The sequence below is a fragment of the Cherax quadricarinatus genome, chromosome 17 (genome assembly GCF_038502225.1).
Source record: "Cherax quadricarinatus isolate ZL_2023a chromosome 17, ASM3850222v1, whole genome shotgun sequence".
NCBI lineage: Eukaryota > Metazoa > Arthropoda > Malacostraca > Decapoda > Parastacidae > Cherax > Cherax quadricarinatus.
The window spans coordinates 5,373,564-5,397,726 of NC_091308.1; the positions used below are offsets into that span (position 1 = coordinate 5,373,564).

Here is a 24,163-nt window from a genome sequence, read left to right on the forward strand (position 1 = left end):
GCTACACAAGTAACTTCAGGTTCAATACACTAGTACCACCACGTGAGCTACACTACACTAGTACCACCAGGTGAGTTACAATACACTAGTACCACCAGGCGAGTTACAATACACTAGTACTCCCAGGCGAGTTACAATACACTAGTACCCCCAGGCGAGTTACAATACACTAGTACCACCAGGCGAGTTACACTACACTAGTACCACCAGGTGAGTTACACTACACTAGTACCACCAGGTGAGTTACAATACACTAGTACCACCAGGTGAGTTACAATACACTAGTACCACCAGGTGAGTTACAATACACTAGTACCACCAGGTGAGTTACAATACACTAGTACCACCAGGCGAGTTACAATACACTAGTACCCCCAGGCGAGTTACACTACACTAGTACCACCAGGCGAGTTACACTACACTAGTACCACCAGGTGAGTTACACTACACTAGTACCACCAGGTGAGTTACACTACACTAGTACCACCAGGTGTGTTACAATACACTAGTACCACCAGGTGAGTTACAATACACTAGTACCACCAGGTGAGTTTCACTACACTAGTACCACCAGGTGAGTTTCACTACACTAGTACCACCAGGTGAGTTTCACTACACTAGTACCACCAGGTGAGTTACAATACACTAGTACGACTAAGTGAGGAGTTTAGTATCTACAAATGTGAAATAAGAAATAGCATTGAGGAACTGAGCACAGTAATCCCTCAAGAGGTCTGACAAGGTGAACGCTTGTAAACAAGTGATGGACGGAGCGGTATGTGTGTGTGTGTGTGTGTGTGTGTAGGGCTTCTCTTGCATCCCAACTTTTCTGCCGCTTTCTGTTCCCTCCTTAAGAGGTAGTTTATTTTATGCCAGTGAAATGCTCTCGTTTCAACGAATCTTCTGATCAAGAGTGAGTCGTATACATATTACCAAATCTCATCCTACTTTTCAGTCATTGAAGTGTACATCTTTGTGATGAATAACCAGGCGTGACTTTCACGAGTTTGTAAGAAACTTTACTGTCACGTGTACTCCTTCCAGAGATTCAAGTTCAAACCATACCACGGTTGGGGATAGAACCCGCGATCAGAGTCTCAAAACTCCAGACCGTCGCGTTAGCCACTTGACCAGCTAGCCACAAAAAGATTCGTCGAACTAGGTATATTTCTACATCATAGGAAGGTTAGCATAGGCACCACTGTGACCACAAATGCAAGTTTTTACAGACGAATCTCCAGCTAGAATGGCCTTGACGAACTCACGATTTCGTGAGTCATTCAAACTCAAAGATGTGTACTCTCGTCCCTCCAGTAAGTTATAGACCGTTCCATGATGCGTGCTCCTGGTTTTTCAGTATGATATAGTCCCCGTTCTATGTGTACTCCCGGCCTTCCAGTATGATTTAGTCTCTGTTCCATGAAGTGTACTCCCGGTCTTCCAGTATGATTTAGTCTCTGTTCCATGAAGTGTACTCCCTGTCTTCCAGTATGATTTAGTCTCTGTTCCATGAAGTGTACTCCCGGTCTTCCAGTACGATATAGTCTCTGTTCCATGAAGTGTACTCCCGGTCTTCCAGTACGATATAGTCTCTGTTCCATGAAGTGTACTCCCGGTCTTCCAGTACGATATAGTCTCTTTTCCATGAAGTGTACTCCCGGTCTTCCAGTACGATATAGTCTCTGTTCCATGAAGTGTACTCCCGGTCTTCCAGTACGATATAGTCTCTTTTCCATGAAGTGTACTCCCGATCTTCCAGTACGATATAGTCTGTTCCATGAAGTGTACTCCCGGTCTTCCAGTACGATATAGTCTCTGTTCCATGAAGTGTACTCCCGGTCTTCCAGTACGATATAGTCTCTTTTCCATGAAGTGTACTCCCGGTCTTCCAGTACGATATAGTCTCTGTTCCATGAAGTGTACTCCCGGTCTTCCAGTACGATATAGTCTCTTTTCTGACATAAGAGCCCAAAAACAGAGAAGATAAATATTTAACCAGTGATGCTAAAATCACATGAAAAGAAATATTTCTACACAGGTCGGCATTGATTAAGACTATAGTTAATAGGCAGTTAATAGAAGACCTTAAGTAACTCCTTCAAGATATGTACATGATAGAGTATAGTGCAGATATAAACTTGCGCAGATTAGAACATGGGTTATGTATATAGTTCCAGGATACTCAAGGTATTTCCAAGTCAGATCACAGTTGTGTCTCAGCGCTTCCTAGATCGGTTAGGTAAGGTTTGTCAGGAAACAGGACAAGTCTTTCCTGAGGCGGGTCTTAGTCATATAATAACCCGCCACTGGAGCTTTTGGTCGTCTGACCGAGACCTTCCGCTGGCTTACCGGTCCACCACTTTAAAAATTGATGGTTATTATTACAACCATTCTTAATAAAAAAATTCAGTTACTATATCAGCTTTTCAACTACACGCACGCAGGCCTGCACACACACACACACACACACACACACACACACACACATACAGTGAAGGCAGGATCCATTCATAGCTTTAACCAGAGGTATGATAAATCTCATGGTGCAGGGAGAGCGATCCAGTAGCGGCCCGTAAAGAGGCGGGGCCAGGAACTATGACTCGACCCCTACAACCACAACTAGGCGAGTACATTCTATATATATATATATATATATATATACACACACACACACACGTCCATACATACATACATGTACAATATAATAATATAGAAGTGAGACATATTTCACCGATATACATGAAAATGTCTAATTACACAAATATTCAAAAGCAAAAGTAATTAATGAGAGCGAAATTACTATCATACTTAGCAGGTTCTGAACTTTCGACACAATTAGGACAAACAATGGCAGTCCAGAACCTAGATAATGCTGTTGTTTGTTCAACAACTGAATAAAACTGTTCCGAGGCAAATAGATAGCATGAACCACAGCTAAACAACAGCGACAGGGAAGACTTCTTTTCATGGTTCCAGCATCTCAATTTTCCATCCTGTAAGAGCTGGGAGATGCTGGTGAGGAATGTAAACGGTTCATCTGAGTACGAGATGGAATGGGTAAGACAGTCTTCCAGGTTACACATACAAACACTAACATACAGTTAGTGAATCTTGAAAAGAGAACCAGTTTTTCAGTTCCGAAAAATCCACAACCATTATTTATGTTCAAAAAATGGACTCGACTGGATTTGAAGACTGAATACTTGAGACTATGAAATCCAGTTTAATAATTTTGTTGCTATTTGAGAAGTGCTTCATACTATCTGCTGCATTATCTCTTTTTTTTTTACTCTCTCTCTCTCTCTCTCTCTCTCTCTCTCTCTTCCCTTCTCTCGTATTCAGTCAACATTCCCAGCCCCTGACTCCTTTTAATCTTCATTATTTGGGATCAGGCAACTCAAAGAACCTTCAGAACTTAAGTGAGATCACAGATGTAATCTTTATTTACACAAGCAATGTTTGCAGTCTACCTCAGCTCATTTGTCAGTCCAAGGTATATTATCTCTAAGATATATGACCACCCTCCAGGATACCATCCATAGTAGTCGGAAAACATCTAATCCTTCCCGGGAATCGAGCACGGTCTGTTCGGTTCTGAGCCAGGCGCTCTACTACACAGCTTCTGGTCACTCTCACGGCCGAACGAGAACTCAACAAATACATTTAGGACAGACAAAAGAGCGCGAGAGCACCCGTGCGTATGCAAGCGCGTCCACACACACACACACACACACACACAAACAAACAAAAACAAAAAACAAAAAAAATATATATATATACAAAATAGTATAGTTCCCAGTAGGATATAATCTATCCAGTAACGGACATGGGGAAATAACGTCGAGTATTGCTGTAAAAAGTGCACCAGAGATCACGTTGCTTCGTCGGGAAATATAACAGTTACCTGATGCTGGCAAGAATTAGACAAGAGCTCTGAAAAACACTGTAGTCTACCTCCTGTGTCTGTCTGTCACTGTCCAGTGTCTGTCCGCCAGTCACTTTTCAGTGTTGTCTGCCAGTCACTGACCAGTGGCTGCCTGCCAGTAATTCTACAATGGTTGCCTGCTAGTCACTTTACAGGGGCTGCCTGCCAGTCACTCTACAGTGGCTGCTTGTCAACCACTATTTAGTTCCAACAATAACTCTCCGGTGTCAACGTTCCTGTCACTAACATGATCATTTGTGTTCCGTAGTTTGGGAAGTACAGTATCTGTACTTTCTATCTCCAGCGTTCAAATTCAGCCTACTAGCTTTTCTTGATCTCTTCATATATATCACCAAGTGTACACTCCAATCACCAGTCAAATCCCGAAAAATCTCTACTCTAACGCACTCAAGCAACTGCCTCTCAAAGCCCTCTTCACGACGCCCCTCTCTTTCAGGGCTGTAACCTACAGAGGTTTTCAAACGTTTGGCTTCATTACAATATTAGGTTTCAGCGAAAACCTGACAGGATTCAGTGAGGACTTGGGGGGAAAAAAAGACAGAGCTGCAAAATTACGTTTTCTTCGTTTTTTTTTAATGGAGTGTTACTAAGAAACTTAGAAAAGAACAAGGTTTTTTTTGGTTCTGGAGAGCATTTGCGATATTTTAATGTGATTAATAAGGTATACAAAATAAAAAAAAAAAAACATGTCAAGAGACATCAGACAACTCTGTCAAGATATAATTTGTTGTTGCCGCTGATCCCGCAGCTGCAGCGACAAATAATAATTTTTGAAAAGTGGACGGGTAAGCCAACTGAAGACCTCAATCATATGACCCAAACCTCGAGTTATCATATGACCAAGACCCGCGTCAGGAAACACTTGTCCTGTTTCCTGAAAAATTTTACCTTACATAGCAAAAAAAAAAGTGTGTGTGTGTAGTAGGGGTTTGTGAATGGTAGAGGAGTGTGTGAATGGTAGAGGAGTGTGTGAATGGTAGAGGAGTGTGTGAATGGTAGAGGAGTGTGTGAATGGTAGAGGAGTGTGTGAATGGTAGAGGAGTGTGTATGGTAAAGGTGTGTGAATGGTAGATGTGCTTAGGGAGGGGGTTAACAAGGGGTAGGTAATTAAACGAAGGGGTTAAGGAGAACGTAAAACATTTTTCGTAAGAAAATAGATGTGTGGATTTCTTAAACTCGACAGCACATTGACAAGGGATGAGAAGAGGCTGTCACTAATGGCCGGCTCTTGTGGAAAACGAACCGAATCGGTCATCCGCAGAATCAAAGGAGTATGCAATCGCCCGTGTGATTACATAGTCGAGAATCCCCTAACAAGATCAGAGTACCCGACCGCAGCTTTCAGAAATTTACCAGAGATGGGTTCTCAGATGGCACCAGGATACCAGTATAAGGTATTGGGTTTCATACCACCACAGTTATACGAGTTGCTGGTAACTTATCGTCTATGTGAGGTATCTCGTGCATGTTAATGGCCATTATTATGTAGATAACTAGGACCGCACTGCTTGGGTGTAGGTTACGATGCCTCCCCCACATCTAACCAAATGTGAGTATAAGTGTAAATATAGCAACCGATGCAGTGTGTATCTAACGTGCTCGAGGCGCGAGTTTTGGAGAGACTAACCTGGTATTGTTGAAGGATTCATCTGTTAACGAGATTCTCTGTAACGGGAGATTTTCAGGACTTTTAGCGCTCGCTGCAGCAGCGCTGAATGACCCTACTAGTGGTTCTAGCGCTTATTTTTTTTTTTTAATTAATAATTCTCTTTCGCGATTATAATATATATATATATATATATATATATATATTTTATATATATATATATATATATATATATATATATATATATATATTATATATATATATATATATATATATATATATATATATATATATATATATATATATATATATATATATATATATATATATATATATATATATATATATATATATATATATATATATATATATATATATATATATATATATATATATATATATATATATATATATATATATATATATATATATATATATATATATATATATATATATATATATATATATATATATTTATATATATATATATATATATAATGTCGTGCCGAATAGGCAGAACTTGCCATCTTGGCTTAAATAGCAACGCTCATCTTGCCATATAGGACAAGTGAAAATTTGTGTATGCAATAATTTCGCCAAAATCATTCTGAACCTAACGAAAAAAATATATTTCACTGTTTGTTTAGTATTAAATTATTGTAAACAAATCTAAAATATATTTAGTTGGGTTAGGCTAAAATAAATTGTTCTTGTTATAATAAGGTTAGGTAAGTTTTCTAAGTTCCTTTTGGTGCAAAATTATAAATTTTTACATCAACATTAATGAAAAAAATGTATCTTTAAACGTATAAGAGAAAATTTTAGAAAGGACTTAGTTTTAAATGAGTTCTTGCTAATTGACCAGTTTTACATATTCGGCACGACATATATATATATATATATATATATATATATATATATATGAATGGATGGCAGGGGACGCCACGAAGCATAAAACACGGGTGGACAAAGAATGTCAACATGGACTTGTGGTTTCGCTGGGGACGCTGCTCCTGGATTACTTTGGCAGATGCAGCCGACAGCAAGTCTATCAACATTACTGTCACGACCACTACCACCATCAACACCACCTTCATAACGATTATATATCAACACTATCATTACCACCACCACCTTCGCTACTATGCCACTAACATTATTATTCCTTGTGATTAACTGTGGCACGCAGTTTAGTTATCATGCTTGGTGTATGGTAGTTGGGCGGCGTCCCTGAAGGTAGTAAATATTGCCGCTCTGATAACCACAGTAGGGAAAGTTTGTGCCCATTGTTCATCTCCAAATCCCTCCTGTTTCTCCTAGCACTTCCTCAATGTTCATCTACTTAACCTTTCTCTTTCTCCAAGCACTTCCATGTTCATCTCCTTAACGTTTCTCCCTCTCCAAGCATGTTCATCATAGGCCAACATAAGATCTTAGCACAGCATCATCATCATCATGTAGACTGGTAGACAGCAGTTATCACAAAAGTCACTAGAGTCCTGCCAAAGAAGTGTGTACCGTAAGTTTGTGAAATGTTTTGCACTCTGAGAAGATTCCTTTTCTTTTGGGTCTCACGAACATGAAAGATATCAAGTATATCGTAGAAAATTCTACTTACACTCAGTATACTACTTATCCTTACTTTCTTCAACGTATTTTAAGATATCTTATTCCTGCAATATTTCCTCTCCGGCTTATGAATTTTGGTCCGAGACCGAACCTCAGTGGCGATGATCCCTGGAATCACTGACACATAAAATACAAATTGTAAAAGATTATTCACTTACTATCATCATATATGATATTATGGCGTCACACTTTTAGTTTATCATGTACAGTCTACACGCTGGTATTAAAAGACGATAAATTACACATTCTATTCAATGCAGAGAAGATGTTTAGTATCTTACCGAAAAACCTAACTGAGATGTTTGTATCCCTTACCTTAGGTATCATCCTTATCTTAGGTAATATCCTTAATGTCATACTATTATTTATATTTTAATATTACTACAATGCTATTACAGTATTAACATGATGCAGCATTGCAAAAACATTATCACAGTGCCATCAAAATAATTCAAAATCCACTGATCGCATACCGCACGCAATATTCATAAGTCACACCAAGTCATAGGTTTCAGTCACATTAAAGAAACTCCACATGATTATGGGAAATCTGCGGAGATGTGGGTCATTCAGGCTTGATCCCAGACAAGCCAGAGATTAAATCGTCTACAGACGCTCAGATGATGAGTCCATCGTGACGCTGTCTGGAGGCGCTGATTAAGGAACACCAAAGAGGGTTTTGCACAAATCCCCGTCTGATAATAAGTCTCCGCCATTCCTTTATTATGCCCCTAACTTCACTACCCAGAGAATCAGGTTAACTTCGTTATTCACCAGGAGCACCAGGAAACTTCGCTTCGCTGAGCTCCAGGTATCTTTTCTACACTGAACCCCATTAACTTAGCTACTCGGAGCACCGGGGAACCTCCCTAGTCTAAGAACCAGTTAATTCCATTATTCGAGTACCAAGTAACTTCACTACACTGTCCTCATGCACTTTATTGTCACACCACGACACACAAACAAGAGGTATCCTGATCGATTTTTTTCTCTGCGCGCCACCAAAATATACAGCCCCCATTTCCTAGAAGAGAAATGAAACAATTTCAAAGACATCTTTTTGATATTACATTATCACATTATATATGCAAGATTGCAGAAGGCAAGCAACAGAGATACTCAACACACCCAGCACCGAGAACAACGCTGGCAGACACTTCATCTTCCCCACAGGTAACATGCAAATCAGTATTACAAAATTACTAAAGCATACCAGCATGAAAGTCATTCTCTGTACGGGAACTCAGCAGAAAAAAAAAAACACTCACATTCAAGAAGCGTCTGGCAATATGGAATACATTGCAGTGGTTGTAATAAATATATGTTGGAGAAACTGCCAGGAACCATTAACACAAGCTTCTAAAACAGGCAGTTTGAATAACTCTTCTGTTGCGCACCCTAACTAGCATGACAGTTTTATAACTTCAAGAGAAAGTGATTAGATTTTACCCTCATCATAACTTCCAACACAATTATTCCTAACAAAGGAAATCGCCAATTAGCCAAGACAGTGACAATATAGTTGTTGTGCCAGGTATATCGTCGAGGTAATTCAGGCTGAATATTTCTCTTGAAAGCTGCATCTCATCTCATAGCATCACCTGACTTTCTTCCCCCCCTTATATATATATATATATATATATATATATATATATATATATATATATATATATATATATATATATTCTTTAAAAAGCTGCTGTACAGGTAATATATATTTTCAACATACTCTCAGCGGCAACAACACTTCCTAAAACTGAACTATTGTTGTTTTACACAGTCTGTATTCGTATACCATTTATTGTCATCACAATAGGTAACTTCACTACTTACCAACAGCACTAGGAAATTTAGCAACTTTTTAAACGCAACATACCTGGAAAAAAAAAAACGTATTTTAGTTTTCCATTGAAATAACTACGAACATAATAGAAACTACTGAATTTCTCTCAGTGGTTCAAAATAATTAATTCCTTTATGTTAATACTTGACCCGTGACACTGTTTTCAGTGGGTGTGATGGCAGTGTTTTGTTGGTCTGGAACAGTGAGGGACTCTTTCTTGGATCAGATCTCAGTAACGTGATGGCCCACATTTTGGAGATTTTGGCCCCCCCGCTGACGCTGGCTTTCCGATTCTCCTCTTAAAACAATCTTCCCGTAAGATGTAATGGTGAATTTCCCACCCCATAAGCAAAAAAAAAAAAAAAAGTCACTAAACAGTAGAAAGTAAATGAATAATTGTTTACCTTTCTGAAATATTAATTTACACAAGATTCTGCCCTCATATACACTACTCTGCAATCTAGTGAGTATGTGTATGTTGCTTCCATAGATCAAGAAAGAAGACACAGGACGCAGCAGAAAAATCTAATTTGCTGAAATGTCAAGATAAGTTAAACCTGTCCGCTGGATGCGATAGGAAAGTTAGAAGTCTTATTTAAAGATCTGGATAGGAGCAGGTGAGTATAAGAATGGAATATGTAATGCGTATTTACATTAAAGTAGGTTGCCTACGAGTCTCTAGCTTGTCTATATATTTTCCAGTAGACACACAGCTCCTGGAAGAAAAATACTGGTGACTAACTCCTACCTCCTCATGCCAAATATCCAACGTGATATGTTCTGAATTCTTTCCAGTTGAGAGAGGGAGTGAGGCAGAGTGCCAGGGGGTGTGTATATTGCTAGAGGTCAAATGAAGGCTTTATATAGACGTATTTTATCCTGGAATCTAAGCTCCACGTAGCTCGTAGTCTACTATATAAGTGTGTATACGTCAGTGTTCATCTCAGTATCAAGTACTTTCGTGTTGATGATAATGGGTGTATTAGTGTTTATGTTTCTGGTTTTAAGTTCAACATAGATTGTGATGAGTCATAGCTTATTTAATTAAAGTTTGTTGTTTTGGATTTGTTAGCAATTTCTTGTGTGGTGTATACTGTCTTCTTGCACACCACCCATTCTCTCTATCTCTCTCTCTCTCTCTCTCTCTCTCTCTCTCTCTCTCTCTCTCTCTCTCTCTCTCTCTCTAACGCTTTGTCTGTTTCTTTCTCACAGACTCCTAATGGTCTTGAAACACTAAGAACACCTAAAATTGTTTGTTCAGTTCCTCATACTTCCTTGTCGTTTCTTATTCTCATAGTCGCTCAGCTTCTCTCCTCACCTTGTGTAGTTATTCGTGGGTTTTCTCCTCGCTTCTGTTTTCTTCAGTTTTCGCTTTTCATAGTTAATCCACATTCTTGCACTTTTATTTTCTTGTCTCTCCATCTTCGGTTTATTCACGAATTTTTTTTTTGTTAATTTTATCTTCTATGTATGAAACTCTCCTCAGTCTCCCGGCATTTTCTAACTAGATGCTCCATGATCTCATTTACTGACTTTCTTTCCAGTTGCCTTTCCCACCGCACTGCGTTCAGGAATTCTCTCAGCCTTTTCAACTGTCTTCTCAACTCGGGATCCTCCCGTCCCCCATCTGCTATTCTTCCCTCGATGGTACTTTAAAAAACTTTTTTGAAATTCATTACTGAATGATTGCTGGCACCTGGAGGCTTCTCATTGTAATTCATCCGCAGCAGATACACTTGCGGTAAATACTAGATGCGGTCATGCTGGCTCATCCATTCCTCTCCCCCTCTGGGTGTGTCCTTGACGTTCTTGAAAAAGGTTTTGCATCACCGCCTCCGCCATCTTAGTCCTCCAGCTTTCCAATCTTCCATGTGGGTCACAATTCAGCCAGTCGATTGCTTCGTGGTTGCAATCTTCCATGATTGCTAGCTTTGCTTTTACCTTATGGCCTCTTGCTGCGTCCACTATGGTATTGTGTGTGTGTGTGTGTGTGTGTGTGTGTGTGTGTGTGTGTGTGTGTGTGTGTGTGTGTGTGTTCGCCTAATTGTACTCACCTATTTATGTTTGCAAGGGCCGAGTCTTAGAGTCGTAGCCCAGCCTCTTTGCTGGCCACTATTGGTTTCACTTTCTTGGATGCTTGAGCTCTATCATGTCTATTTTTAAAGCTATGTATGAATTCTGTAAGTGAATATGTGTGAATATATATGTGTGTGTATGTGTGCGTCAGAGAGAGAGAGAGAGAGAGAGAGAGAGAGAGAGAGAGAGAGAGAGAGAGAGAGAGAGAGAGAGAGAGAGAGAGACAGACAGACAGACACAGACAGAAGAGGGAGAGAGAATGGTGTGCGTGATTCAGTAGCGTGGCCAGGTGCAACATTCCACTGGGCAGTCAGGCGTCACAGTTCCCGCGAGCGCCTCGTCGGTGTGTGTAGTATACAGCCACACGGAACACCACCACCATAGCTCGGCTTCCGTATACACATAGGTAATTACACACGCACCCGGACGGAAGAGAGTCAGAGGTATCCCTCCTCACAAATGATGAGAAACTAATGAGGAAAATAAACGTACGAGAGGACCAGGAAAGATTACAATGGATCTAGACAGGTTTGGTCTGACAGGTGGCTACTGGAATTTAACCCTAGCAAGTGCAAAAGTTTAAATATTGGGAAAGGGCAAAGAAGACCACAGACAGAGTACAGGTTGGCGGGCAATGAATACATCGCCTGAGGTGCACATCAGCTGGATACTCCTGCTGCAGAGCATCTGGCAAACTTAAGACTAGCTCTCGGAAATTTAAGCAAGGAATCGTTCACGTCACTGTATACGACGTATGTTCGGCCTATATTGGAGTATACAGCACCAGTATGGAACTCACACCTTGTCATGTTAAAAAATCAGAGAAAGTGCAGAGGTTTGCAACGAGATTAGTCCCGGTGTTAAGCGGGTATTACGAGGAGAGGTTAAGGAAATCAAACCTGATGACAATGGAAAGAAGAACTAGTAGTGATGTGGTAACTAAATTCTGACAGGAACTGATGGGGTGGACAGAGACAGATTGTTTGAGAGACATGACACATTAACACGAGGGCACAGCTGGAAACTGAAAAAATAGATGAGTCACAGGGATGTCAGGAAGTATTTCTTTAGTCTTAGAGTAGCCAGGAAGTGGAGCAACCTAGGCAGTGGATTGGTAGTTTACCTGGAGAGAGTTCCGGGGGTCAACGTCCCCGCGGCCCGGTCTGTGACCAGGCCTCATATAGAAGGAAAAGTAATAAGAAACAAGAACTATCAAGATAAAATCAAAGAAAACTCAGATGAGTGTTTATAAATAAACGTGTACATGTATGTGTAGTGTGACCTAAGTGTAAGAAGAAATAGCAAGACGTACCTGTAATCTTGCATATTTATGAGACAGACAAAAGACACCAGCAATCCTACCATCATGTAAAACAATTACAGGTTTCCATTTTACACTCACTTGGCAGGACGGTAGTAGAGGTAGGATCCACACATAGCTTCAAGAAGAGGTACAATATGGCTCTCGAAGCCAGGACAGAGAACCCAGTAGCGGTTCGCGAAGAGTCGGGGCCAGGAGCTAAGACTTGACCCCTGTAACCACATTTAAGTGAATACACAAACACAAACACAAAAACACACACAAACACACAAACACAAACTCACACACAAACACACATACAAACAAACACACACACAAACACACACAAACATGGATCATCAAAAACACAAGAGGGTGAATTGAGGCTCTAAACACATATTCAAATGTTCCGTTTCTTAATACATATGGATCAATGTCAAAAAGACTGGCAATAAGGGGCATTATGAATAAGGAAACTCATGATAAAATCTGCCTAAAATTTAAACTAGAAAACATTTTTTAAACGAAATTGAATTCAGAGGAAACTACAATGTGGAGAAGAGCAGAGCAGAGCAGAGTAGAGTAGAGCAGAGTAGAGTAGAGCAGAGTAGAGCAGAGTAGAGCAGACAAAAGGGAGCAACAATATTGACAAAAGTTTTTTTTTTTAATTTTTAGTGTTAAAATCCCAAGACAAATTGAGAAACTTATTACAGTTAATGTATACAACCCTCCCTTTAATTATACAACCCTCCCTTTAATTATACAACCCTCCCTTTAATTATACAGCCCTCCCTTTAATTATACAGCCCTCCCTTTAATTATACAGCCCTCCCTTTAATTATACAACCCTCCCTTTAATTATACAACCCTCCCTTTAATTATACAACCCTCCCTTTAATTATACAACCCTCCCTTTAATTATACAACCCTCCCTTTAATTATACAACCCTCCCTTTAATTATACAGCCCTCCCTTTAATAATGCTTGTGAGAGAGGAGTGTAATCAGGTTAATAAAGGGCTATATAATGTACTAAGAAAATAAGTGAAGAAAATCAAACGAGAAAATGAAAATGTATATTATTTTTTTTCCTCATGAGCCGCCTTGCACCGAGGGTGACGTAGCGACGTGGTTCACCGTCGTGTGTTGACCCGCTGTCTCGCCAGAGTCGTCCTGACATTACGGTCCAGACGGTCCTCTCAACTGATATATTCTCATGGCTTTATAGCGCTGGCACTGTATACTCCCCACCTCAGGGGACTCAGGTTCGGTAAACGGTTTCCCTTGAATCCGGTAATGTACGTTACATTGCTCACACTCCAACGGTACGTTATATCGTACAAACCACTAACCTTCACTCCTATTTAAAGCTCTCTCACACAAACCTGTTGAATTTCCAAGGCAATAGATCTCAAGACCTCCTCTATGCCTCCTATATATTTTAGAAGAACATTTCACAACGTCCACCTTAACTACGAACACTATAACGCCCTCCACAGATCACAAAATCATTCTATAATTCTGTGCATAGCCAAAAGCTCACACAGATTTAAAATACAACTACTGCAGTTTAACCTTTGTATGTGCAAAATACTTTTTCAAACAAATGTTAGTTCAAATATTGGTTTTCTAGGACTCGGGCGGCTTGAGAATTTGCTTTGAATCTGCGTCAAACTCTAAACGATGCTTCAACAGCCGCCGCAGTTTTCACAGATATTCTTTGGCACGGGACTGAATGTTGCACCTCTGTTTTCTTTTCTGTGTGTATGACGCAAAGATTGAATCAGCTGTGTGGGTGTACTCACCTATATGTGGTGTGGTTGCAAGGGTCGCGCCTAGGTCTGTGTGTGTGGGGGGGTGTTTGTCTATATGTTTGTCTGAGTGTATCTGTGTGTGTGTGGGGGGGGGTTTGTCTATATGTTTGTGTGTGTGTGTGGTGTGTGTGTGTGTGTGTGTCTGTGTGTGTCTGTGTGTGTGTCTGTGTGTGTGTCTGTGTGTGTGTGTGTCTGTGTGTGTGTGTGTGTGTGTGTGTGTGTGTCTGTGTGTGTGTGTCTGTGTGTGTGTGTGTCTGTGTGTGTGTCTGTGTGTGTGTGTGTGTCTGTGTGTGTGTGTGTGTGTGTGTCTGTGTGTGTGTGTGTGTGTGTCTGTGTGTGTGTGTGTGTGTGTCTGTGTGTGTGTCTGTGTGTGTGTGTCTGTGTGTGTGTGTCTGTGTGTGTGTCTGTGTGTGTGTGTCTGTGTGTGTGTCTGTGTGTGTGTCTGTGTGTGTGTGTCTGTGTGTGTGTCTGTGTGTGTGTCTGTGTGTGTGTCTGTGTGTGTGTGTCTGTGTGTGTGTGTCTGTGTGTGTCTGTGTGTGTGTGTCTGTGTGTGTGTGTCTGTGTGTGTGTGTGTCTGTGTGTGTGTGTCTGTGTGTGTGTCTGTGTGTGTGTCTGTGTGTGTGTCTGTGTGTGTGTCTGTGTGTGTGTGTGTCTGTGTGTGTGTGTGTCTGTGTGTGTGTGTGTCTGTGTGTGTGTGTCTGTGTGTGTGTGTCTGTGTGTGTGTGTCTGTGTGTGTGTCTGTGTGTGTGTGTCTGTGTGTGTGTCTGTGTGTGTGTGTCTGTGTGTCTGTGTGTGTGTGTCTGTGTGTGTGTGTCTGTGTGTGTGTGTGTGTGTGTGTGTGTGTGTCTGTGTGTGTGTGTGTGTGTGTGTCTGTGTGTGTGTCTGTGTGTCTGTGTGTGTGTGTGTGTGTCTGTGTGTGTGGTGTGTGTGTGTCTGTGTGTGTGTGTCTGTGTGTGTGGTGTGTGTGTGTGTGTGTGTGTGTCTTTGGTGTGTGTGTGTGTGTGTGTGTGTGTGTGTGTGTGTCTGTGTGTGTGTCTGTGTGTGTGTCTGTGTGTGTGTCTGTGTGTGTCTATGTGTGTGTGTCTGTGTGTGTGTCTGTGTGTGTGTCTGTGTGTGTGTCTGTGTGTGTCTATGTGTGTGTGTCTGTGTGTGTGTCTGTGTGTGTGTGTGTCTGTGTGTGTGTCTGTGTGTGTCTGTGTGTGTCTGTGTGTGTGTGTCTGTGTGTGTGTGTCTGTGTGTGTGTGTGTCTGTGTGTGTGTGTGTCTGTGTGTGTGTCTGTGTGTGTGTCTGTGTGTGTGTCTGTGTGTGTGTGTGTGTGTGAGTGGGTTTTCCAATTTCAAGTAATATTTACGCAGATCAGAATGTAAAAAAAAAAAAAAATAACGGCAAGGTGATTGGAAAACGGGTGGAACGAACAGTTAAACTAGCCAAATAGAACACTACCATGTGTTACTGGCAGTATTGTTGCTACCATGCTGTAATGACTCAGTAAATTTCTTGTGTATTTTCTCTTTGATTTTCCCCAGACGCTGACGAAGATTACTTAGCTAACGCTCAGAGCTTATGTCAGCCCTTTTCGAATTTATGTAGAGTCTTTTTCGTCACAAGTAAGAAAGATGAAGGAATTAGGACCGTTGTCATGGGCAACACTCATCGTTCCCTCGTTGATGAAGAACAGAGGTGGCAATGATGATTGAATCAAACCAGCCTGGCTTCGGGGTCCCTCAAGGAAGTGAAGCAGTGGTTCATGAAACATGGGCGTATATCAGTAACCTACTTGAAGATACTGTAGTGTTATAACTAGAATTTAAGCATGCATTTAATCTACTGAGAAGGGACGTGGCAGTAACAGCTGTTCGAACACATGTCCTTAATATACTTCTTTCTTTTCAGGTGGCTACAGCAAAGACTCGATACTTCCGTTTGCGGAGCTTGAAATCTCTATCAGAGCGTGTTCCTCAAGAGGATCATCGTGTTCCATTTCTGTTCCGCATCGCGGTTGGGCAAATCACTGTCAAATTGATCAGTGCACTAAACATCTGGTTTCTGGATGATGGCATACTACTGGGCACAAAGGAGTCCCTGCTAGTAGATATTGATAAGGTGATGACACGTGGACAGTCCATGAGACACTGCCTTAATCCATCCATGTGAAATTATCTCAGCCAACCAGAAAGTGATCGATGCAGTGAGGTCCCCCACTACCTGGTACATCAATTACCGACCGAACGAATAACATCCAGCTTGTAGCTCCTCTAGGAACTAATGGTACTGACGGAATTCTCAAGAACAAACTGGATGACTGAGAAGGATAGTAAACGAATAAGAAATCTAGACACCCATGATGCCTTGTACCCTCTCAAAGTGTTTGAGTCTGTCCAAACTAACAAGCTTATTAAGATGTGCACTCTCATGTGACAACCTTAAACCACATGAAAAGGACAGTCTCCTGAAATCGATAATCACAAAAGTAATCAACCTCACTCCAGAAGATGGACAGTGTCACCAAGCTATAATTCCAGTCAGATTAGGAGGCAAAATTGTCTGCAAGACAACAAAGATATCGCTACCTCAATCCCTGTCTTCATGTGAGGCGCCCAGCTAACTTGTAGCAGTGATTCTTCCTGAGTACCAGTGACCAGCCAACGTGTTACATTGTTCCTCTGTCCGCACCACCGACCTAGGAAACCCGACATTTTCGAGCTTCAATGACTCCAAATCAGGCGACCATCATCCACGGAAAACGTCCTCTCTACCTCCAGTTTAACTTGCTGGAGTATGTATGTGTTAACACTAACCTCTGTATAATATAAAGTTTAGCAAGGCGAAAGGTTGTCTCAGTGAAAGCTGTTTTTATGCAACTTTTGTCTTCAAATCCTAGCGGAGAATAACAATTAGGATTTAACATGCAACTGTAGACACACACACACACACACACACCTCAGGGTTCTTAGATCTGAAGACTCGCCCGTCTCACTAGCTTGATTAAATTTCGCCTCTTCTTAAAAATACATCTTATTCTCTACGTTAATTTTCATTACCAGAGCAGAAATCTCAAATTCAGGTGAAACTAAATAAATGACAATTTCATCAGAGGCATGATAATAAAAAAATACTGTAATTACATATTAAAACTTAATTTTCCTTTGCGATTGCCTCTCATACCTGTTGATTATTTATATTTCAATAAAATCTGTATTCTTGTGTTTGTGCATATACATTATTGTAACCACGGACGAGTGGTATTGATCAATAACAACACTGCGCTAGTCAAGGATTCGAACCCATGTTGTACTGGCCTGCCTCATGGAAAGCGAGAACCACAAGACGCTTTAAACCACAGGACCACCCAACCCTACAATCAATACCACTAGTTCGTGGTTACAATGATATATAAATGCTGCTTGCGAGGATAGTACACCAAACAGGGATGAGAATGAAATTAGCTTAGAAGCTCCCACACCTCCGTATGCCCTCGGATGGCGGCCCAACAGCTAGCTCTGCTGGCTGCGCCATTCTTGTAGGGTTAGGTGGTCCTGTGGTTTAAAGCGTCATGTGGTTCTCGCTTACCATGAGGTAGGCCAGTACAACATGGGTTCGAATCCTTGGCTAGTGCAGAGTTGTTATTGTGCATATATGCAATAGATCACTACTGAGAGCTTGTTATGTTGTTATTCCTTTGTTGCTGAAATTTTCTCTATCTGGAAAGAGGTTACATTTTGATGTCGATCTTCTTTACATAACTAACAAAACAATATGTGAGAGTATCGAGCCTCTTTACTGGACTAAGAACACGTGCTGTGTTCCTGCCGACAATGTTTATCTTGCTAGCAACAAGTGCTTTGTTTGCTGGAAAATCAACCTGTCGTTATTATTATTATAATCAAGGGGGATGCGCTAAACCCGGAGGATTATACAGCGCCTGGCGGGGGGATGTGGAAGGCATTCAGGCTTAATTCGGGGAACTGGAGCACAGATCCAATTCCCTAAATCAAGGAACCTTCCTTGAGGGGAACCTGTCGTTAAATACATTTGTTCTAGTGCAGGACACTGAATACCTGCAGTGAGAGGAGTAGAGAGCACATAAGTATTGAGAAACTACAGAGCACATGAATACCGAGAGACTACAGGGAACATCATTAATTGAAAAGACTTCTTTTTCATACCCCCTCCCCCAGATTCATCCACCAACCATTGCCACTTGTCTTCAGAATCTCCTAAAAGATCCATGTCATCGGTAAAAACCAACTGTGATAACTCACACGATGTATCGAATTCATTAATTCTCTTAATCCCACACCTCTATCTCTAACACTTAGCATTCATTTAACCAGATCCATCCATGTGTTAAGCATCTATGGTGACATCATATATCTCTGTATAAGGCCTAAATCTACTGGAAGGTATTCCCTTCTCTCTCTCTCTCTCTCTCTCTCTCCTGCATATACAACACCCTAACCTGAGCCTCATTATCCGCATAAAACCTTTACTGTTACTGATAACCTACTTACCTTATCAACCCTATCACATGCTTTTTCTAAATCCTTAAATGCGAAAAAAAAATTTCATATCTATCTATTTTCCACGTTATGCTTCAAAGTAAACATTTGATTTACACATCCCAAACCCATCCTAATGTCTCATAGTTCTTCTTCAGTCCTTTCTCATACCCCCTTTCCCTCACTCTTCATTAACAACTCTTCCCTACACTTTTCCCGGTATACTCAAGTGCATTTTTATCATTCTTACGCTTTTGTCTACTTTCTGACTTACACCGAGGAGCTAGTCATGTTCTATGCTAATCTTCAGGTTCAGGGTCTACGTTCTTACATGTGATGAATAAATACATTATCTTCTCCAGAGCTGTGTACAGACCTGCTTTTTTAACATTTATGTCTTAATCCCATCTGTCTCAGTCTCTTTACCCTATTATAAGTCATTTATTATCATTGTAATTATGATTTATCATCATTTTTCAAGACAGCTATTATGACTAAATTGTGTTCTCTTACGAGACTCAGGACCCAGGGTGTTCATGTTTTTGTAATAATTTTTGCTTTCTTCATATCTTGAGTAATTATTATTATAAGCATTTTATCATCATTGTTTATTGCTATAATGAAGATAATCATGTTTAATTATTATTGTTTATATATATTCACGGATAACATTCTCATTCATTTCTACAGTGAATATAAATATTTTATATTACTATTACTAAGATACTTATAAATTTTTGTGATGATCTTTTATTAGTATCTAGTCATTTCATCATGTTATGTGTAGATAGATGGAGAGTTTGAGCAAGTAACGAGCAGTTACACTCTGCTAGCAACTCACCTGAGAATGTCACCTGACTGGAGTAAGTTAGGAGGGTCACTGGAGCGACACACACTAGTTGTGTTCTGAGGTGCAGAGGCCGGACCCTCTTTCATATTTCACAGACAAATGCACAAACAAATTTTTGCACATCGATTTTCAGAGGTTAATTGGATTCAGACTGCACCATCATTGGTTGACTCCGTTGCCAGAACACTTTGTGAACATAGGTTTTCGTGCTGTGAGGAACTCACCAACAGTTACAACAGTCTATGTACACATACTTTATTCCTTTGTTTCTATTCTGTCCTGGTTGGTCTTGCGTGAACTTGGCTGTGGACTAGACAGTTCCGTCTTAAAATTAATAGTTTCTTGTACATAGGAAAGGTCGGCTAACTTTTATATCATAGTCTCGTGAGAATATATTTTGTGACCACCTTTCCCGACATAGGATATTTTAGATGAATAACACAAGATTTGTCTTAGTGAAAATATTGTACGATTTCATTATGGTCGAGTGTGAATTTTGAAAAAATTGAGTTTCTAGAATTGCCAAAAAAAAAAATTCTTTATTGAATGACTTTAAATATACATTTACCCTAAACATAATTAAAAATTTTGATTTTTAATGGGTTTTATGTTATTGTACATTGTATAACAATTTGATATGCCTAAGATGACTAAGGAACAGAATTCCTTGATAATTATCTTCTTCACGCAGATTAAGGACTGGATATGAAAAAAAAATGAATTATATGATTAGATTTCGTTCGGATTTTTAACCCCGGAGGGTTAGTCACCCAGGATAATTGAAGAAAGTCAGTGCGTCATCGAAGACTGTAACTTATTTCCATTGGGTCCTCAATCTTGTCCCCCAGGATGCGACCCACACCAGTCGACTAACACCTAGGTACCTATTTGCTGCTAGGTGAACAGGACAACAGGTGTAAGGAAACGCGTCGAAATATAGCAGTGTTGTAGTGTAGCACTCTTACTGTGTAGCAGTGTAGCAATCATAGTGTGTTACAGTGTTGTAGTGTATCATAGTGTGTTATAGAGTAGTATAGTGTAGTGTAGCACTTAATACTTCTACTCGTGAAAATCTACTTAAAATAGCACCAGGATTGTAATTTTGTAATTTGTTTAGCTTCATATAATGGCTTCTTTGTAACACAACGTCTCGCTCACACTGACCGACACGTTTTAACTACACAAGTAACGTACACAAATAACTCGCACATAGGAGAGAGGAGCTTACGACGACGTTTCAGTCCGACTTGGACCATTCACAGTCACGTCGTTGTTAGCTCCTCTTTCTCCCATGTGCGCGTTATTTGTGTATTTTTGTTGTTTCTTGCGTTGGCTTTCTACCAGTCTAAAGAGCCTGAAGCTGGAAACATTCTGAAAAGTTAAAGCCTCTAACCAACTAGCAGAGGGTCAAAATTTTTCTTACTAATTAGAGCGAGATTATCTAGATTTACTAGAAAATCAGAGCATTTCCTCCTACAGGAGCTGGACGCCCTGGTACTGAATAACTAAGTCAGCCTGACGACTCACCAACGCAGGGTACTGAGGGATTAACAGCAGTAGAGGGTGTACAGCAAGAGGAAGTCTGCTTAAAGTTAGTTACAGAAAGCCAAGAGGTGAGAGCTTTCTCCTCTCCCACTGGTTGCTGCCCTTGGGGCATTATACAAGCTTACGAAAGTATTTATCTACCAACGTAAGATAAAAGACTGGTAAATATGCGTCCACCCTCATGGACTGCTGACATTTACTATTTTCTTCCAGACCCTCAATCCTATTCATCACAGTGGTTTCGGCTGTTGAATCTCTCACATTATTACTAAACACAACTTTCATTACTTGCAAACCATGAGGACCACCATGCTGCAGCACCATGATGGTGGTGTAGGATAGCCGTGTTTGATTTTGATGTTAGGTGGTGGTGTGTTGTACTGTGAGGCAGTAGCAGTACTATAAATATCCCAGTAAGGGCAGACCTACACGGCTAACACTTGGGAATGACACAGCAGTATGGCGAACCCAGGTGAGCTGGGGTTGTTATTATCGTTGACGGAGGTGATGGTGGTGATGCAGCTGCTGTTTCTGTTGTTCATGCTGCTCTTGTTGTTGCTGCTGCTATTATTCAAGCCTTTGGGAACATAGACCGTCAGCTGCCCCTCTCTCCCTGGATCAAGCCTATGTCAGGGAAGAGCAGCCATATGAATGACTGTCCAAGACAACTGCCACCACTCTGCTCTCTCCCTGGAATCCCTGGGCACCCACTGGGAGTAACATGTAAGAGAGCAATAACAAGAATGTTAACACACAGTTCAGAAGGAACCACTAACGAAATACAAGTGTGTCATCGCTGGGAGTAACACGTGGGAGAATAGTGGCAAGGATATTAAAATGTTTTAACCTGCATGAAGGCTTACAACTCGTGAGAATTTTATTATAATTCATTGAAGAAAAATATGTTCCAAAAGCTGAATTCTTAGTGGGCTAATGGCCGCCCAATCTCTGAGCATCAGGCTGCTGCTGCTGAACGTTCCGTACCAACTCATGAGAAACAACCAGAGCTGCACTACTCTTCATTATTTCCAAGATACGTGGAATTTCGTCATGCCAACGTTACTGCTGAGAGCAGCTTATTGATGATTAGTTAGTCTGTCTCGTCGTGATCGAGGACATCACAAAGCTGAGCACTTGCAAAAACTCAACTACAAGGAGCTCCATGGAAGGACAATGTGATCAGCCATGTTTAACATCTAACAATTTACACATCCTTGAGATAGTTTCAGTGTATGCCACAGAGTTTATGAGACATTATGGATCACTTGTCTGAAGCTACTCACAACACACACTGCGAGGGTTGGACTTCTGAATACTTAGTACAGAGTAGAATGGCTATTTATTTACGGTGGACTGCGCGCTGGTGACGACATTAGTCTGACCCAACAGTTGGCTACATTGATGACCATAACTTTTACAGTCATCATGACTTAAGACCAGCGTCAGGACATGCTTGCCCTCTTTCCTGACACTTTAAGTAACCTAACGAACGGTACAGTAATCATTAGGCCTGGTTTGGGGCCAGGACGGGAAAAATGCCAGTGCCAGAATATAGCGTGTCATAAAGATGGTGGGAAGGGGGACGGGAATGGACATTAGGGAAGGAGAGCAGCGTGAAGAAAGGGAAGGGAGGGGGTAAGAGTCATTGTTATGTATAGTACCTATCGACAGCACCAGGTCATAAGGTCGCAGTTCACCTGTACACTAACAAATAATTTTCTCAATAAAATCTTGACTCAACATTATCTTTCAATGTTTAGACACAGGAAGAAACCTCATGATGTATATACACTGATGAGGAGTACCTGGCTAGTGAGTACCTGGGAAGGAGTGAGTACGTGGGAAGGAGTGAGTACCTGGGAAGGAGTGAGTACCTGGGAAGGATTAAGTACCTAGGAAGGAGTCAGCACCTGTGGAAGGAGTGAGTACCTGGGAAGGAGTCCACCTGTGGAAGGAGTGAGTACCTGGGAAGGACTGAGTACCTGGGAAGGAGTGAGTACTTGGAAAGGAGTATCTGGGAACGAGTGAGTATCTGGGAACGAGTGAGTATCTGGGAACGAGTGAGTACCTGGGAACGAGTCAGCACCTGTTGAAGGAGTACCTGGAAGGAGTCAGCATCTGTGGAAGGAGTGAGTATCTGGAAGGAGTCAGCACCTGTGGAAGGAGTATCTGGAAGGAGTGAGTACCTGGGAAAGAGTGAGTACCTGGGAAGGAGTGAGTACCTGGGAAGGAGTGAGTACCTGGGAACGAGTCAGTACCTGTTGAAGGAGTGAGTACCTGGAAGGAGTATCTGGAAGGAGTCAGCACCTGTGGAAGGAGCGAGTATCTGGAAGGAGTGAGTATCTGGAAGGAGTCAGCACCTGTGGAAGGAGTGAGTACCTGGGAAGGAATGAGTACCTGGGAAAGAGTGAGTACCTGGGAAGGAGTGAGTGTCTGGAAAGGAGTGAGTACCTGGGAAGGAGTGAGTGTCTGGAAAGGAGTGAGTACCTGGGAAGGAGTGAGTGTCTGGAAAGGAGTGAGTGTCTGGAAAGGAGTGAGTGTCTGGAAAGGAGTGAGTGTCTGGAAAGGAGTGAGTGTCTGGAAAGGAGTGAGTGTCTGGAAAGGAGTGAGTGTCTGGAAAGGAGTGAGTGTCTGGAAAGGAGTCAGCACCTGTTGAAGGAGTGAGCACCTGTGGAAGGAGTACCTGGGAAGGAGTGAGTACCTGGAAAGGAGTCAGCATCTGTGGAAGGAGCGAGTACCTGGGAAGGAGCGAGTACCTGGGAAGGAGCGAGTACCTGGGAAGGAGCGAGTACCTGGGAAGGAGCGAGTACCTGGGAAGGAGTCAGCACCTGTGGAAGGATTCAGCACCTGGGAAGGAGTCAGCAACTGTGGAAGGAGAGAGTACCTGGGAAGCAGTCAGCACCTGTGGAAGGAATCAGCACCTGTAGAAGGAATCAGCACCTGTAGGAGGAGTATGTAGTGACAGAAGTTTACTTGGGAAGGAGGAAGTGCTTGTATAGTAGCAAGTACCTATATAGTTGGGCAGGTAGGAGCAAGCAGGTACCCTGAAGGAAAGA

The 24,163-nt window shown here is 41.3% G+C and overlaps 1 protein-coding gene across 2 annotated transcripts in view; it reads right to left on the minus strand.

Annotated features, from left to right (window-relative positions):
* LOC128686394 (kinesin heavy chain) overlaps positions 1-24,163 on the minus strand; it is a 609,520-nt gene that overhangs the window by 391,834 nt on the left and 193,523 nt on the right. The window lies entirely within an intron of this gene.